The sequence below is a fragment of the Camelus bactrianus genome, chromosome 25 (assembly GCF_048773025.1).
Source record: "Camelus bactrianus isolate YW-2024 breed Bactrian camel chromosome 25, ASM4877302v1, whole genome shotgun sequence".
In the NCBI taxonomy this organism is placed as follows: domain Eukaryota; kingdom Metazoa; phylum Chordata; class Mammalia; order Artiodactyla; family Camelidae; genus Camelus; species Camelus bactrianus.
This window is the reverse complement of record NC_133563.1, coordinates 29755190-29773949: the sequence shown is the minus strand read 5'-3', so window position 1 is coordinate 29773949 and position 18760 is coordinate 29755190. Positions and strand designations below refer to the sequence as shown.

The 18760-nt window shown below is 49.7% G+C and overlaps 1 long non-coding RNA gene and 1 other non-coding gene across 2 annotated transcripts in view; one reads left to right on the top strand and one right to left on the bottom strand.

Annotated features, from left to right (window-relative positions):
* The first annotated feature begins 258 nt into the window (after nucleotides 1–258).
* Nucleotides 259–18760, top strand: part of LOC141575040 (uncharacterized) — a 29018-nt gene continuing 10516 nt past the window's right edge. The window contains exon 1 of the long non-coding RNA XR_012502284.1: nucleotides 259–381. This is a non-coding gene — a long non-coding RNA (uncharacterized LOC141575040). The remainder of the gene's footprint in view (nucleotides 382–18760) is intronic.
* Nucleotides 15259–15331, bottom strand: TRNAV-AAC (transfer RNA valine (anticodon AAC)). Its single transcript has one exon. It is a non-coding gene; the product is annotated as a tRNA-Val (tRNA).

The window sequence follows — 18760 nt, the reverse complement described above, 5'->3', positions numbered from 1 at the left end:
AGACCTCTCCTGTGTTCTCAGCACATCCCCGGAAGGGCATCTGATTTATATGTTGCGAGAAGCCCAGGTTTTAACGTTTGGCCAACTCGGGCTTCTCCTCTGGCTCCTGCCACCTTACTGGCTTTGCTGTCCTGAGTGCATTGTAGTGGTTACACTGTCGAGTGCCTTTTAGGCTGAAGTTCTTCTACAGATTGTTGTGTCTAAGTGTCATATGAACTCTCTGGTAAGCGGGTTATTGTTATTATTATTCCCATTTCCAGGTGAGAACACTGCATCTCAGAGAAGTTATATGATCCCTGTGGTCAGAGAACATCCTTTGTGCAACCCAAATCCTTCTAAAGGTCCTGAGTGCCTTCATGGCCCGGGATGCAGTCTGCCTTGGTAAGTGTTCCATGTACCTTTGGGAAGGACCTGCATCACGCGGGTATCGAGTGGCGTGTTCTGTGAACGTCAGTTGGGTCTTGTTGGTTGATGGTGTTGTTCACATCTTCTGTGTCCTGACTGTGCTAGCAACCCTTGAGAGATGGGTGTTGAGATCTGAGCGTGCAATCGCCAACTGGCTCCGTCAGGTTTTACTTTGCAGTTTGTAGTTGCAGCTAGTGGGAGGGAGAGGCTGTGCTCGGCTGACTCCGTCTTGGCAGGCGCTGCAAGTTCTTCCTTGTCTTTTTCTTCTACTTGATAAGAAGCTCCGTGAAGCTGGGGCTGTGTGTTTTTCAACAGCGTCATGTTTATAAGGAGAACCACGCAGCTGTTTAAGGGTGTAGGCAAGGACCTTCACCTGCTATGAACTCAACTCCTCCTCTAACCAGAGGATGCAGAATGCTTGATCGCCACATGTGAACACAAGTATGGTGTGATGCAACACAAAATGCATGAATTTTCAGCCAGTTTCAGGAGAAAATGTGAGGTTTCACTCATACAATCCATTGCAGCAGAACTGGGAGGACCAGCAAATAATCTGATACTATGTGAGTCATGAAATAAGATAATATGACTGTGTGGGAAGATGGGTGTTTTCAAAGCCTCTGCTCTCATGAATGTGCCTCAGGAAGTGGCATTAGACCCTCTTGCTCACGGGTGATTTTGGAGCTCAGCTCCTCCTGCTCTGTGGTCACGTGTCTGCAGTCACGGGTCTCTGCCAGGTCCCCGCACTCGTGTCTAGCCCCGTTCACAGGGCGCACCGCGAGCAGCAGAGTGAAGTGTGAGGGGTCGTGACTGTTTTAGTTGGCCTGGGCTGTCCTGACAAAGCACCACGGACTGGGGGCTCAAACAACACGTTTCTTCTCTCACGGTTCTGGAGGCTAGAAGCCCAGGATCAAGGTGTTGGCAGGTGTGGTTCCTCCCGAGGCCTCTGTCCTTGGCTTGCAGATGGCCGTCCCTTCTGTGTGCGCATCCCGGGGTCTCTCTGTGTGTCCAGGTCTCCTCTTCTTATGAGGACACCAGTCTGACTGGATTCCCACCCAGCAGACTCATTTTAACCTCTCTATTAGCCCTTTCTCCAAATAAGTTATGTTCTGCGGGACTGGGGGTTAGGGCTTCAACATATGAATGGGGCAGAGAGGCCACAATTCAGGCTATAACAGTGGTTGATTTTTTTTTAAATGGAAAAGTAATCGGATTATATCAACAACAAACAACACGAATGAAAAGCAGGGCAGACAATTTCAGTAACTGTACAAAGAGGGATTCTGGGAAAACATAACTGACCAAAAATGCCTTTTGCCTTGGCCTTTCCTCCCTCTGGAACTGTCTCTAATCAGTATGTGTTTGTTGAATGTGGTGTTTCTGAAGGTTTAGCCATTCCTGGACCAGCCTTAAGGATTTTGCCATGTTCTTATAAAACATGCAATTCTTTAAATATTTTAACTTATAGGGACTCCCTTCTTTTACATGAAGAAATCTGAAAAAATTTTATATCACTACCATAAATGAAAAATCAGTATCACTGGCCGTATATAGATGACAACAATAAAATATATATACACAGTGAAAATCAAACACTATTAGATTCTCTCTTCCCAGCCTGGCACTAAGCATGAAATATGTTCTGTCTTTGTAACAAGTCAAACCCTTCGAGAAAAACGGATTGGATGCAGAGGTGGATGGATGGATGGATGGATGAATAGAAACAGACTTTCTGTCCATTTATTAAACAAAGATGTATTGTGCCTCTCTTCTACGAATTGTCTCCGATGTCACAATGATCACAGAACAGAGGAGGTCTAGGACCTCACAGTGCTTTGATCCAGCAGCTCATGTGAAGGAGAGGAACCAGCCTTTACCTGAGAGCAGGTTTCGATGGGGCAGGAGCTGGGGTCATTGGGCAACTTGAAAAGATGTACAGCGAAACAGTTGTTGGTGATCGTGGCCCTCTGCCAGCTGCACCCCCCCACCCCATGGGCGCAGCATCCCAGTCTTCCTCTCCTCCAGCTCGACCTCAGTGGGGACGGCTAGTGTGAGCGGCTTCCTGTGATGTATTTGGAACCATCTCTCAGTCATATAACTGTCTGTTCCAAACATCTTTACTTAGCATTTAGTGAGAGCCCGACCTTTTTCCACCCAAGGCCATTACTTGTATCAGTGGCTCTGTGTGTGCTCTTAGCCAGAATAAATCCCCCCGCGTCAGGGGCAATAGATCATGAGCTCCATCATTTATGGCCTATAAATTAAAGGGTGGCTGGCGAAGCTGGCTGCCGTGCCCGGCTGTTTGCTCCTTGGATACACAGTGTCACCCTTGTATCGGGGGCTGGTGGGGGCGGGCTGTTGGGCCTCCTTCTCCGCCCCTGAAAGACAGTACTTACGGGCTATGGGAATACCTTCACCGCATGTTTATTTCTTTGAGACGCTCGGCCCCAAACTCATTGGCTCCTTGTTCTTGTCTCTGTCTCTAGCTGTCTGGGCGTTTAATGGCTGGGGAGGTATGCTGTCCACATTTCCAAGGCTCCTCAGTGGGAGCAGAATGCGCTTTTAAAAAAACCCACCACACCCAGAGTGTCTGGGGTTTCATAATGGCAAAGAGGGGCTGTCTTCAGCGGCCGGGAGGTTGCATTCCTCAGACAGGGCGTTCCTCCCTTCCCACAGAGGCCACAGAGCTCCATTGATGGCGGGACCATCCCATCCCTGCTCCTCGAGAGACTTGGCGCCATTCTAGGGGCTCCGGGCTCCCCACGGCGCACGACTGTGGGCTCGCCCGTCTCAGGATGAGCCTTGACTTTATAGGGAGAGGGTTCACGGGGGCATCTCTGCCAGGTTCAGATTTCAGAGAATTGTGCTGTCTCTGTATTTGGAACAAAAGCGTTATCATGTAAGCAGTCCCGAGATGCCTTGGTTAAGCCCAAAGATAACCGGGTGGGGGCAGCACGGGGGAGTGAGGGGATTGCAATCAGGAGACTGCAGAGTTGGAAGGCATCTAGGTCATATGAAGGCAGGAATCCCCACCCTGACCTTTCTGACCGGTGCTCATCCAGCTGTAGTCGGAATAGGTGGGGCCCTGCCTGGGTCCCAGCCTCGGTGAGCACCTTCTCCCATCAGCTGGAGCCTCTCGGCCTTGCCCATGCCTGCCTCCCGCCCATGCCTGGCTCTCAGGACCCTGCTGTCCCAAGGCGGGAGAGTTTTGAGAAACCCTAGATGAGTCGAATGAAACTAAAATTTAGGTCCCCCTTGGGCTGCTCCCCTACTCCCCATCTCTGCCCGGTTGCCTGGTAACTGGGATGAAGCCATCCTGACAGCAGCCACTTGTCCCTCCCTCATTCTCTGTGCCGAAGTCCCTGTTTTCACGGTGCAGATTCCTCCCAGCCCTGTCTTGTCCTAGGAAGATGGTCTCCTCAGGGCGTGTAGCTTTGTTTCTGAGCCTCAGACCAACGATTCAGGTCCTTTAGGCGGAAGGCAGGCCTCCTTGATGTAGACTTGTACTTTGAGCATCAGTTGCTCCTGATTTCTCATCGCTGTGCTCTGTCTTCTGCGTCTGGTGGAAACCCGGAGCTGGCCCCCATCACTCGGGAACACACCCCGCACCAGGGTCAGCCTGCTGGGCCAGGTGCTTGCCTAGGACTTGCAACACACAATGTGCATTTCAAATCCTGGACCACTCGGGACCATGTCTGTGTTATCCAGATGTAGCTACTCAGGGTATTCCTAAGCATCTAGTGTAAAATGAGAATGACTCCTGAGACTGGAAATTCATTTAAGGATAAAACGTAACCCGTGTTGAATAAATACTACAGGCCAGACACTTTGTGATGAACTTGACATACATCGGATTCCCCAAAGCCTGCAAGGTGGGCGGTGTTATTATTATTATATTCTTGTGTTCGGAGCACAGGCACTATAGCTGGAGCACCCGGACTGAAACCCCAACTCAGCAGCTGTCTGAACGGCACCTTGGAAAAGCTCCTCAGCCTGTTGTAGGGCTCAGTTTTCTTACCCAGAGAGTAGGACTACTAATGAGCTTAAGGCATTTAGAACAGGAGAGATGCGGAGTCACATGCCCAGCACACACGGTAAATGGTGAAGCTGGAACTTGCAAAAAGGCCCTCTCTCTGGGTCTAAGGCGGTCTCTTCTTCTGCACATCACTGTCCCCTTTCTCTGCCCGAAGCCATGAGATTAGCCTGGGTGATGCCTTAGCTGGCAGTTCTTTGCAACAGTCAGATGCCTTGCTTTCATTGGTTTTGAACGAGTCCTTTTTCCTTGGTAAAGACCATGTTGTTAATCTGCTTGTCAAGAGATAACGTGCCTCTTAGTCTCGTGGTTAAGAGAATGGGATTGGTTTTGGGAACACGTGCACCTGCCTTTGCCACTTCCCAGCTGGGTGATCGTGGGCAAGTCAGCAAGTCGCTTCCTCCATCGGTTTTCTCATCTGTCAAAGGAGAATGAAATTTACCTTGCAGGGCTGCCTCGGATCCAGTTAGATGACATGAATAAGAGTGGGTGTGAAAGCATCTCATTTACCTCTTTACACTTTAGTTTTCTTGTTTGGGAAGTGGGACAATTATACCTGCTTGTAAGGATTATGTGAGGAAATCCACGCACACTGCCCGGCACAGAGCGACTTCCCGACTGATGCTACTAGCATTGTCATCGTCATCACCCTTCAGACGTCCTGTGCAAATGCGAACAGGAATTCCCTTATCTTCCTCTGATGGGGTTCAGCTCAGCCATCCACGTGACCCGCTCCCCTCCCGTCCCCTCCCGTCCCCTCCCGGATAAATGCATGAATTTGCAAGAGGGTTGTCCAGCCTTAGTGTTAGCACACCGAGTGTGGTTTGAAGCAGATTTTCCCTCTGCCTGCAGATAACTAGTCTCTAGGGGGCCTCAAACCTGTGACCTTGCCTTCATTAGCCATGTGAACTGGCTGGCCCAGCCTGCCCTTGGTAATAATTCCTGCAAGGTCACAAAGAATATCTTACCCCATGAGCCTTGGGTTAATACCAACCTTTGACCCTATTCACTTAAAAGGTAATAAGCAACAGAGACATCCATTCATTTATCCAGCAAACATTTATCAAGGGACATTCTTGACTTTCTTAGTTCATCATGACTCAGTCTGCCTGCTGCCCACCCTTTCAGGCTGCCGCCTTCTTCCCGAGATAAGAACAAAGTCAGGTATCTGAATTTCCTCGTGTTGGGGCCATTCATCACCTTTCCTCGTCTCTCCACACCCGGTCCAGTCAAGGAACTCACGTGAAAAGGGCTTTGAGCTGATGACTCTGAGAAAGCCCAGGACCCTGAATCCCTTTCCTTTACGATCCCATTAGCGGGCTGATGGGGGACGATGACGTGAGGGAACCAAGCGTCAGAAAGCCCCACAGACAAATGCAGAACACATGTTCGCTGTCGTGAGACGGTGGCACTGCTTCACACGCACGTCTGCTTAATTCAGTTCAGTCCAGTCAGTTTGGGCAAGTGCCCAACTGCTCATTCATTCAGTGATTTATTCATTCATTCATTCACTCATCAAACATTTTTTGAGTGTTGTATACAAGCACTGTACTGTACTGCATTCCTGAGCTGGAAACAAAAGAAATCTATAATGCTCACCCTGCCTGCATCCTAATGGGAGATACAATTTACATTTGCAAAACACCCAGAAAAGAACTACATGCACAGGGGAGAAGAAAAAGATATTTACTTCATTTAGCATTCATGCATTCGTTCATTTAACAAATACTTACTAGTTATCAGCCATGTTCATGCACTATGTTAGATGCTGGTACCCAGAGATGAGCAAGAAACACATCGTTTCGAGCATCAAGGAACCTTGGGAGACCTCCCTAGACTTGGTGATCAAAGAACACTGCCGATAACCTGAGGTCTCAGTTAAGAGAAAGAGAGGGTTATTCCAGATGTATAACCCTCTCTGGGGAAGGGCGTTCCAAAGGGAACAGCATATGAAAGAGTTCTAAAGCTCTACTTTGTGCTTGAAGAGGAAGTTCAGCCGTTTTGTCTGCTGTAGGTTAAGGATGCTATTCCAAATTTCCATCTGGCAGTGCTTGAATCAGGGCCAGGAGTGGGCCTTGTGATAGCAGGAAACCCACCTGGAGGCAGTCAGGGACAAATGCTGGGCCCATCGAACTCCAGTGCCCTCCCATTTCTGCCCCTGTAGCAACTCTCATCGGGGGACATGAAGACGCCCTTCCGTGGCTGGACTGGAATTGCCGGGAGCTCTGAGCCCTGCTGGGCCTGGGAGTGTCTCTTGGCCACCACCCCCCCCCCCCCCCCCCCCGTGCAGGTTCAAGGAGATTCCTCTGAGGCTGGGCTTAGGCGGATTGCATCTACTTCCTCTTGCCCCTCACCCCAGACTCACCCTGGAGCTCCCCGGGGTGGGACAGAGCCTTGATCACCCTTCACTTGGCAGGACCTGGAGTATTTTTCTCCTGGCTAAGGAGACTCCCCAAAGTTATCAATGCCCCCTCTTTACCCAGGCCTAACAGACTCGTCTGTGGGAGCTGCTGATGCTCCAGCCGGGCTTCATCCGGCTTCAGGGGCCATTCCCTTGGCTGTGAGCCTTTGGTCTCATCTAGGAAAGCTGGCTTCGTGGGCATGTGACTCGTGCAGTCAGTCACACAGGGTCCCGTTCTTAGAAGGGCCCGGTGCTTGGTTTAATGCTCTGCAACCAGTCTTGAAATCCTGAACTTTATCCTTAACCTTGCATTTTGTGAGTGGACCTAATGGGACAGTGGAGCATGAGCAGTAGGTGTGCCCGCCGCACCTCATGCTGCATCACAGATAGGGCTTTTGATGCCCTAGGAGCACCGAATTCTGATGGACATGACACATGGGAGGCCAGCACGACTCAGATGGGTACAAGGCGGCCTATTACACCTACGCCAAAGTAAGCGGAGGTGCTGATAGCCCCCAGAAGCCAGGCTTTCCGTTTGAGCTAGGATTTGGTTTGGACACAGAAAGAAGGCAATGGTGTTCTAAGAAGCATGAACCACTGAGGAGTCTTATCCTATCCGTATTTAAGTGTGTCACTTCCTGGTGTGAGTCCCCACTTGTGCTGAGGACCATGGCAGAGAACGAAAGTTAAAGATGGGGCCACCCATAGTTCTGTCTCCTCCAAGTCCTTCCTTGTCAGCAGTAAACCAAAGGAAGAAGATGGGCAGAATGTGTGTGCGTCAAGAGGCGAAATAAAAACAGTTGACTTCGTTTGTGCTGTTTCCATAGTTCTGGTAAGAATGAGCTTTAAACTACCAAATTCAAATTGTGTAATTTCAGTGAGTCTTGATGGTTAAATGCATTTATTTATTTTTTTCTTTTTCATAATTTTATTAAATAATCTTCCTTATTGTTCTGCTAGGTGGACTTTAGAGTATTCTTATCCATTTTTTAAAAATCTTTCTTTTCTTCTCCCATTAAAAAAAATTTAAGTGCGGTTGATTGACAGTGTTGCAGTAATTTCTGGTGTACAGCATGGCGACTCAGTTACACATATATACATACATATGTATTCCTTTTCATATTCTTTTTCATTATAGATTACTACAAGAGTTTAATGTGTTTATATTTGCTTTTAAAACTGGCATGCACAATAGAAATACAGAACAGTAAAGTTCATGCTAATAACTTTACTTCCAAAATTCTTTCCTTAAAATAATGTTAAATAGCAAATCAAAAACACTGTGACTGATTGAAAGAGAGGCCATGAAAGGGAGGAAAAAACTTTATATTTTAGTTCCTCTAAGGGCACTGCTATCCTCCTTTCGGAACAAGGGCTCCTGTGTTTCGGTTTTGCAGTGGCCCCCAAATTGTGTAGCTCTCCCTGCATCTGGAGCTTATCTAATCAATTATTTTTGAGATGTCCCACGTGAACAGCTACAGCACTTAGCTGAGAGACAGCAGAGCTTACCTTGGTTCTTTCTGTCCTCTAATCACGTCATCCTTGAATGTGCTGGGCATCCGGAGATAAAAAGATGCAGCCCTTGCTCTGTAGGAGTTAACGGTCTAGCGAGGGGAGCACAGAGCAGGGCCCCCTGTGTCTGGGGAGGTAGGGAAGGTTATGTCAGTCTGGGTGAGGAGCACCTGCCCCACTCTGTCTCCCAGCACCTAGCACAGAGCCTGGTACAGGGTTACTGCTCCATAAATGTTTGATGAATGAACAAACGATGGAGTGAACGAGAAGGCACCATGTTGACTGCTGAACACTATAGAACTAGGAGGGTTGTCGCTTACGGTGGGGGAAATACAGGCGCTATAGAGAATCCTGCTTTCCGGAGGTCAGCCAGAGCCATGCCCGGGAGACTCTCCTCTGTCCCCCTGAGTTTTGATTGCTTTTTTCCTCCATGCATTTTTCAAGGGTGTTGGACAGGTGTCCCGCTTCTGTGTCCATCCAGGCAGGTTTCCATCTCAGGGTGAGGGGTGCTCCTGATATCAAATGACTGCACGAAATCCAGTCATTCCTTCCACAAACACATACTGAGTACCACCTAGGGGCCTGGCTCCAGTTATGAAACGGGAACGATAAATGCCCAGGCAGAGAAAGGATGTGGAAGTCCCTGAGTCCTCTCGTTCTCAAACACCGACCCTCAGACTGCTGCTGCCGAGTGAGGCTTCCACTGGGTCGTGGAAGAGTGACGGGACTAGCCTGAGGCGTCAAAGAGCTAAGGTCGTGAATTGACAGGACTTCCTTCACTCTGAGATCCTGTTCTTCCTTCTCGTTAAAATGTCAACATGCTTTAAAAAAAAAAAAAAGAAACAGAATGACTACAGTAGCACATGATATTGGGATTTGTTTTCATATCCATGGTGGGCAAAAAGTTGGCAACCCTCTGCGAGTCTTCTGATGTGGCAGCACCACCGTCCTGCTCATCGACCTGAACTGAGCGCAAATTGACATCCCTCCAAGGGCAAAAAACTCCCTGACTCTTGGTAAAAATGATCCTTAAAATTTCCTTGTGTTAATTACTCTATTATTTCCTTGTAATTTCTTCTATCAGGTCCTTGCCTACAAGGACCTTTCAGATGTTATCCCTTTGAATGTGTTCACTGGCTGGTGAATTTCCTGATCGCCTTCTTAGTCATTTGCTGACATTTCTTAAGTGTGACCTAAGTGCCAGGCATCCTACCAGGAGCTGGGGACACAAAGATGAAGATGGCGAAACAGCCCTTTTATGTATCTGAGGACCACTTCTGTGGCACCCCCCTCCTCTGCGCCACCCCTTCACTCCAAGCTTTTCGGCTCCAGATGAACCATTTCTGGTTTTCAGACCTTTTTCATCTGAGAAGGTCTTAAGTTGCTACACCAGTTGCATCTATCTCCTCTGAATGTCCTTCAGTTTATCTAAATTTCTCTTAAAATATTCCCCCTGAAATTGGGATATACCCTGTGTGGTCTGGTCATTGGAGATTGCATAAGTATGCTCACCTCCACCATTCTCCTTGTTACATTCTCACTAGCGCAGCCTAAGGAGCCGGTTTTGGGAGGTGGGGTGGGGGGGAGCAGCTGCCGTACCACTGATGACGACAGCAATCCCTTATGTGATGTCTGTGATGTGTACCGTACGGCAGCCAGTGTTCTAAATACCTTACCTACCCCAGCTCAGATCATCTCTCCACAATCCTGTGAGTAGGGACTACCATTTTCTAGGAGAAGAAACTGAAGCGCAGAGAGGTAAATGGATTAGGCTGTGTCCTTAGGAGAAGGGACATCTCAAGAATGGATACAGTGTCTAGGAGAAGCAAGGAAAATCTTCAGCTTGGCCCCCAAGACCTGGATGAGCTTCTCCCAGGTTCGGGACCGGAGAGGAGTCTGCAGGATTTAGGGCAGTGGTGGTCCAGGCAGCCCATCAGGGAGGCCACAAGGTCTGTGTGAGGGACAGCTGGCTGGTTGTTGCGGGAGCTGCCACCCAAGGCAGCTGGTGATGGGTCCCCAAGGCTGGAGCTTGGCCCAGAAGCAGCAGAGAGCTGCCCAGTCTGGACCACCTGGGGATACGGGCATCTCTGCTGTTGCCTGTGTGGACGGGAGGCCATCACCAAGTCTGCTCCAAGTGCTTCCAGACCGTGTAAGACCCTAGGAACCTTCCAGGGACCCTGTTACATTAGAGGGATGTTCCCAGTGACCGAGGTGGTGGCATCATTGTTTACCATTGCAGTTGTTTGTTTATGGTGTCCTATTTGTGGGATGCCAGAAGGAAGGAGGGGAGAAAGAAGGAAAGCAAGGGGAGGGAGGGAGGAGGGAAGGAGACGGGGAGAGGGGACGGGAATTCCAGCCCAGCTGCTGCCTTCGGCTTTCTCCGTTCTCTGGGTTCCCACACGTCCCTCAAGGTGAGCCACAGCCTCAGCTGTGTTACTGCACGAGTGAGTGAGAACAGGGCCGTCTGCAGCTGGTCATCGGGAACAAGAGGACCATTAGCCGCAGTGATTTATTGCAGGTCAAAGCGCTGCATGTTGGTGCCCATCACAGGAGCCCTTGAAGCCTCATGATGAATTAGAAGCCAGGTGCCGTCAGGGCAGACGCTCGGGGCTGGGAGCAGGTGGCACAGGGGACAGAGCCCGGGCCTGGGGCCCAGCCTGAGGCCAAGCTCATCTAGGCTCGAGACTCTCGGCCGATGCCCTTGGGCAGGTTGCTTCTCTCTGGGCCTTGGTTTCCTCTCTGTGAAGTGAGGAAGATGATTTCCTTTGGTTTAGGGGGAGGTCACTCCTTTCCTGTGCTTCCCTTATGCTGTGCTCACCCTTATGTTCTATTGCATCCGTGGGACCAGCGATCACAGGTCAGGGTGTCAATGCCACCTTCCTTGCTTCCTTTAACTTCCCTCCTCTTTAAATCCAAAGTGCGCCATGGAGCTCTCGAGACCCCGGCTCACGTCATCCTCTGGCTTCTCACTGTTCTCTCCCTTCTGCCATAGGCACCTCGCCTCACCCTTTCTGGGCATCTCTGAGAGATGAATCAGAGAATCTTTCTACCGTCTTGGAATGTCAAAACCTGACTTCTCAAGATATTGCCAGAGAACAGGTCTTGCCTCAAGCAGGAAAGAATTCAAGAGTGAGGCATAGTAAAGTGAAAGCTAGTTTATTCAGGGAGATGCACATTCCATAGACAGAGTGCGGGCCATCTGAGACGGCCAGAGAGTGACCATGAGGTGCGGGGTTGTTAGTTTTTATGGGTTTGATAATTTTATATGCTAATGAGTAGGAGGGTTACTCCAACTAGTCTGGGGAAGGGGCAGGGATTTCCAGGAATCGGGCCTCCCCCCACTTTTTGACCTTTTATGGTCAGCCTAGGAACTGTCATGGTTCCTGTGGGCGTGCCATGAGGCTCAGTGTCCACTGGACGGTGAATCTTCTGCCATCTTGGTTCTAACCAGTTTGTCCTGTCCTCAACTGATATGTCATTCCTTCAGGGTGCCCTGCCCCTCCCCCTCCTGTCTCAAAATCAAGTTATTCAGTAGACAAAGACCCAGATTCATGATGAGAGGGATTTATTCACTTCCCCCTCTTAGTTACAACTGATTTAAAACATTAATTATGTGTTCAAATCAACACAGCTCTGTGATGGCGCAGAATGCAGAATGCATGTTCAAATTTAAGCTGAGACCAGGAACTTCAAAGAAATGCCCCCCTCCACCCTGCCGGGGCTCCTGTGTCAGACTTCAATGGCCTATCCATTCTCTCCTGCTATTTGACCTACTTCCTTTGCAAACTCGGAAAAGCACTTCTTTGCTCTATTTCTCCTTTCTGCCAGACGGCGTATTTCTGTGGCGCCCAGGAATGCTGGAAGCCTCGGGACTCTCCCCGGCCATGGAGCCCTGGTGGGCAAGGAGCGGGCTTGGATGATGAAGTGTTTTTGGGTCAAGGCTGCATCAGGAGGGGCTGGGGTGGGGTGGGGAAAAGGCACTGAGGCTGGAGAAGAGATTCTTGAGTCAAGTGAGAGAGGAAAGGATGCTGGGGGTCCAACAAGCCAAAGACAGGCGCCACCAGGCAGGACACATTCCAAGACAGGGTCCTCCTGCAGGCAGCCCCCTGTGGGCACAGTGCAGCTAGTGGAATCAGGGCAGATTCTCTCAGTCAGGTGCCTGATGAGGTTCCAGACTCAATCCACCATGTGTTGGTGGTACCGCTGGGCTGTTGAAATGGAGATGCTGGATGCTGGCCTGGAAGTCAGGGCAGAAGCCAGGAGTTTTGAGAGCAGAGGGGTTGGTACCACAGGCTAGTGTTGGGGTCTAGAAAAGGAGGATTTTGAGGCAGTGGTCTACAGAAGGAACAGCACCTTCCAAGTGTGGTCTGGGGCAATCTGCCTAAAAAGTCATCTGGCGATGCCTGTTAAAGATCCAAGTTCCCAGCCTCCTAACTGGACCTATGAAATCAGTGATTCTTATGGACACTGAAGATGTAGAATGAGATGTGAATCTCAGAGGAGCAGGGCTGTGTGGTCCAGTTCAGTTTAAAGAAAAAGGTCCAGGATAGGGCTGACTTGAACTCAAGCTGAATCCCTAAGTGGAGATGAAACTCAAGTGAAACCCTAAGGTTTCAGGCTGGGAACAGAGGGACTTTTTTTTTTTTTTAAACCCTGAGAAACTCTCTGACTGTCTCTGAGAGCATCTCTGAAAGCCACAGCACAGTGCCTGCCACGCACAGTAGGTGCCCTGGGGAAGTGTGACCCTCTGTGTGTGCAGGGAGGGCCTGGAAGGTCAGCCTGGCTGCTGTCTGTGCCCAGAGCTGCAGGGACGTTTCTGTAGCCCTCCTGGCCCAGGGCCACCTCTCCTCAGCAGCTGGCCCGCGTCTTTTGCCATCCCTTCCCCACACTTGTGCGGACCAGCAGTGCCCGCTCTCCACAAGCGTCCCTGGCCTCCCTCCAAGCCCCTGCGGTAGATATGCCGCCTCTGGAAGGGCAGTGCTGCACTGAGAGCTGATTTTATCCTGCTCCTCAGCTGGGCCCAGCTGTTTCCAGCTCGTTAAGGACCTTTCCCTTCCCGTGCCTCATTTGTTCCGGGATAAAGCTCATAGCTTGCTTCAAGGTTTCCAGACCACCCAGGACTTCGGGGCCTTGTCGGAAGAGGCCCTGGAAATGTTCTTGGCTCTGGACACTGTCGCAGGGAGGGGAATTGAGGGCCATCCGCAGTGGTAGGGCAGCGCCTGGGGAGAGGGAGGGCCCTGGGTGGCTGGGGTTTGGATCCTGGCTCTGATGTGCGTCTCCCTTGGACACATTGACCTTGGGCATCAAACCCTCATCTCTATTATGGGAATGATAAAACCATCTGACAGGTTCTTGTGAGAATTCCGTGAAACGAGGTGTATGCATGCAGTGTCTTAGCTCGTCTGTAGCCTTGGGAAAGATGGTAAGATGTGGTTTGTTACCAGGATAAAGACCACACAATTAAATGACTCTGCACGGAGAGGGTCCAGTGGATGGGCGAGAGAGAGCAGTCCTCATTCAGATGTGGACGTCCGTGAGTCCCTCCTCCCTGATAACCCTCTTTCTTTCCCCTTCTGTCTTCACCTCACTCCCCACCAAGAGTTCACCCTGTGGTTCCATGAGTACCATCCTGTTACTCTTTGGCTGTGTTTAGGGCGGAATGAATGCCGTAGCGCCTGTGAGTCCATTTCTGTAGCTAGAAGTGGGGGAAGAGCTGGGTTGGGGGGAAGGAAGTGGGGCGGAGACTCTCTGTCGTCTAAGAGTGAGCCATCTATAGGGCAAGATTTTGTTTGCTGGTCTTGACCACCTTTACTGCATGATTCCAGCATCCTATTATATTAACAGAGGCAATGTTTTTCTTCTCATTAAAACTCCCTCCCAGGAAAAGACTGGGAGGGGTGGAAGATTCCCCTGCCACGGTCTTCTGCAAAGTCTGCAGCTCTGCACCGGCAGCCAGCGTGTGCCGGCCGTCGTCATTGTTGGTAGCAGTAACAGTAGCAGCGGTATTTCCAACGAGCATGTGATGGTTCTGATCTTATTTCCCCAGCACTCCAGAGTAGGGTGGTGAATTGGTGTGCCGATGACAAGGTGCCCCAGAGCAGAGGACAGACTCTCAGCCAGCAGGGTCTCCGGCTCTAACGAGTGGAGGTGGGGAGCCCGGCCGGGTGGAGCTCAGGTTATCAGCAGGCCATGGTAACAGAAACCAAAATATTATCTCAGGCAAACGTGTGGTATCTGGGTTGTCAGCCCCAACCTCTAACAGTAGTGAGAAGCCGAGTACTTAGAAATGGACAGTGGCCTGCATACAAGTGAATCCCTTTCGTTAAAGTGTGGAAGAGCTGGAGCTTTTAAATGACCAGCTTTTGGAGGGAGGGGAGAGGGCACTGTACTTTTTTATGGAAAGAGTGATGCAACTGTTGAGTGCCCACTGTGTACTTTTGCAGCCAACACTTGAAATAATTATGTTTATTTTAGTGACGGAACAATGAGGCTCAGAGAGGTTAAGAAACTTATCTAAAGACACACAGTAATGTATGGAGGCAGGATTCAAACCCCAGGCCCAGGGCTTTATCTGTTCCATTACATTATGTTTCAAAAGGTACATTTGTAAGGAAATAAGCTTATGTTCTTATTCACATCTGTATTAGTTTTCTACTGTTGCTGAGAAAAATTTGCCATGAACTTAGTGGCTAATAAGATCCTAATTTATTGTCCTGTCGTTTTGGAGACCAGAAGTCTGAAATGATTCTTTTTTTTTTTTTAGTAGTAACTTTTAGTCATTGCTGATGGGAATACAAGTTGCTTACCAGTGGAGGCAATTTGGCCATTTCTATCAGAATCACAAATACATTTACTCTTTTTTTTTTTTTGGTGGGGGAGGTAATTAGGTTTATTTATTTATTTTTAATGGAGGGACTGGGGATTGAACCCAGGACCTTGTGCATGTTAAGCACAGACTCTACCACTGAGCTATACCCTCCCCACCTGAAGTGAATCTTAAGTGGCTAAAACCAAGGTGTCAGCAGGCTTCTCTTCCTTCCAGAGGCCTCTTTGCCTTTTCCAGCTCCTGCAGGCTTCCCAGTTCCTTGACTTATGGCCGAGGAATCACAGCACCTCCCCTCTTCTCCCTGGCCTCCCCATCATTACATCACCTTTGCTCTCTGACTCTGACCTCCTGCTTTCCTTCTGTCAGGGCCTCTGTGATTACACTGGACACCCCCCCCCCCCCCCCCCGGATAATCCAGGCCAAGCGCCTCATCTCAAGATCCTAAACTTAAGTCACGTCTTCAGAGTGTCTTCAGCCACATAAACTCACAGGTCCCTGGGTTGAGGTCATGGACGTCTTGGGGACCGTTCTTCTGCCTCCCACAATATCTAAGTCATGTTTTCAGTCAGTGCAACCTCAGGGTAACCTCCTCCCTTTTCCAAACCTCTGGTCCACACTGTTCAGGACAGTTACTGCATTAGAATGAAGACCCTTGGGACTTGTCAGGGGATAATAGATGTCTATGTTTATTAGATGCTTGTATGTTTCTGGCACAGCTGTAAGCTCTTAACTACAACCTTAATATCCACCAGCCTTATGAGGTCAGAGCTATTAAGAGCTGCATTTTCTAGGTGAGGAATAACAGCACAGAGAGGTTCAGTGACCTGCCCCCATCACTCAGGTTGGAAGTGGCCCACGGGAACCCAGCTGTCTGGTCCCAGAGCCTGTGCCCCTCCCGTGGCTGAGTTCCAGGAGGACAGAGCCTGAGTCTGTTTCCCTGACTGCCGTATTCCCTGTGTGTGTCCACGTGGTGCCTGATCGCCGCAGGCACTAAATATACATGCTCTGTAAATGAAAGCATAACACACCAAAAACCTGACGACTCCATTGTTTCTCTGCATGGAGTCATTAAGCAAGAGAGGAACACTCAGGTGTGGTAGAGAGACTGAGAATCCAGCCCAAGAATTGAATTAACCGTGGTTTTGCTTGCCAGTGAGCAGGAAATTCAGCCTTTTCTCCTTTACTGGGAGTTTCCATTAGCTAAGTCATTACTGGCGTCTCTAGTAAGAAGCCCCCGAGGGTGCAGTCATGGTCAGGACTCATGCATGTGCCCTGGGACTTGGTGGGGTATCAGTGGTCCCTTGAGCTCTCCTCTCCCTCATCCTTGCCTTTGCCGACTGCTTGCTTGGCGATGCCACCTCTCGCCTGCCCTCCTCCCTTGCCGGATGCAGCTGTTAGGCCCACACCTGTCTACTTGGCTGCAGCCTGGACCCAAGGATTGTATTAGTCTCAGGGCTTACATGAAACCAAACCCAGGAGTTTGGGGCTCTAGGCTCATTTTCTGTTTGAGAGCCTCCCTGCCTCGTCCATCCAGGGGCTCTCAGTGGGTCACCTACACAAAGAGAGACTAAAACACAGCCCATCTTCGGGCTACAACCAAAGCTCAAATGTGGTGACATGGCAGGGCTTGGTCTTGTGTCAGCAGACCAGTGGTCTCATAGAAGTGGGTAAGGAAAAATCTCTCCCCTCAAACCACTTCTCCCAGTGGGGTCTTGAGGACCCATGGTCTTCCAAGACAGGCGTCGCCCGGCCAAGCTTCCTTCATTGTGCAGATAGTCTCTGCCAAGGTACAGAGTTTGAAGAGGCTAATTAATCACACAGTCTAGCACTTAGTAAGGAACTGAGAGAGGGATCTGGCAATTGGAGGTGTAACCATCGACTTAATTACTACCAAGAACGTTGCTCTGATGAGCCCCAGATGTTCCTCTGCTTGGTGGCAAAGCTGTGGTCTTGTGTGGCGGACCTGAGTCTCACCGCGCTAGCAGCACCCTGGGCTTGGGACTCGGCAGCCCTGATTTCCATACCAACATACCAACTTGCCTTCAGTCACGTCCAGCGCCCCTTGCATTCAGTGGGGTTCAGACCCCTATGTTCCCTGGTGATGTTGGATGCTTAATTCTTTGTGGGCATGGGAGTGGCAGATGATGGGGGAGGCGACAGGATGAAGGCTCTCCTGGGTTAGGCTGTTAGGACGGTCTGGGCTCCCAGGCTTCAGCTCTGTGGTGATACCATCCATGTCCAGCAGATGACGATGTTACTACACACGCGGGGAGTTTTGGTCAGTGGCTTGAAACTGCCACCTCCTTCCACTCCAGAAAAAAAATCAGCAAGCTGTTTTTTTCCTTGAAAATTGGGGAGAGAGCTTTCCAAAAGGATGTATACTTAGAAGCTTTAGGTAGGATTTATATTGAATTTGAAAGAAATCATACCCTCTTCTCAGGTTTATACTGTCTTTCCCCTCTGCTGGGTTCATGGATATCAGGGGCCCCTCCCTGCTTCCTCCTTTCCCCCTCCCTCCCTCCTTTCTTCCCTCCTTCCCTTCCCCCCTTGCTTCCTTCCTTCCTTCTTTCCCTTTGTTGGCACCATTTTATTTATTCAACAGGTGGAATTTTTAAACAATGTAATGTAAATTAGGAAAGACTACATATGTACTTGTAATTTGCACAGACAACTCCAGGTGAAAAAAATGCATAAGAAAAAAAAAACTAGATGGAAATAGGCCAAAATGTTAACAGGGGCTTCCACTGTTGCTAGGAGGAGTTTTTGTAATTTTTATTTTATTGATTCTATTTTTTCCATATGTGTGTTTTGTTGATTTTATTTTTAAAATGATCGTAGAGCAAAACTGACTTATTTTGGCGCGCAGTCCTGTGAATTGCAGCACGTATGTGAATTCCCCTGGTGATCTCATCCACTCTTACAAATGCTGTCAATCACCTTCATGACAAGCAGTGCCCTGAACTGTATCTCCAATCTGAATGTCTCGGTTCCACCCCAGATCCATTTGCTGGCATCCCTTTGGACGTCACCTGGATGTCCCACAGGTAACTCTAACATTGCCTGTCACAAACTCTACTCATTTTCCTTTCTGTTTTGCATGTGCCTCTCCTGCAGCCGACGTCTCTGTTCCTGGTGACCCTGGAAACCTGGAGCTAGAACCTCAGCGACAGGTTTCTGCTGTCTTTCCATTGCCTCCCTCCCCAATCAGTAGCCAAGACCCCTGCGTTTCAGGCATGTCCCTTGATCCATCCCCTGCCTCCATCCTCATTCTCTTTCACTCTGATCCAGGCCTTTATCATATCCCGCCTGGGTTCACCTCGATAACCTCCTAACTGGCTCGTCGTCGCTAGTTTATCTTCTCTCCTGTCCATCCTGCCCACTGCCAGCATGGGCTGCAGCTAAAACAGACATGGGCCTTTCTCCCCTGTGTTTAAAGCCCTCCCAGAGGCATAGGATGGCATTCAAAGATTTAGGGAGATAGCCAGAGCTTTCTCATGGCCCCATGAAACCCCATCAGTCTCCTCTTCCTCTGCTGCCCTGGCCCAGCCCTGAGCTTCAGTTCAGCAACACTGATCTGGACGCT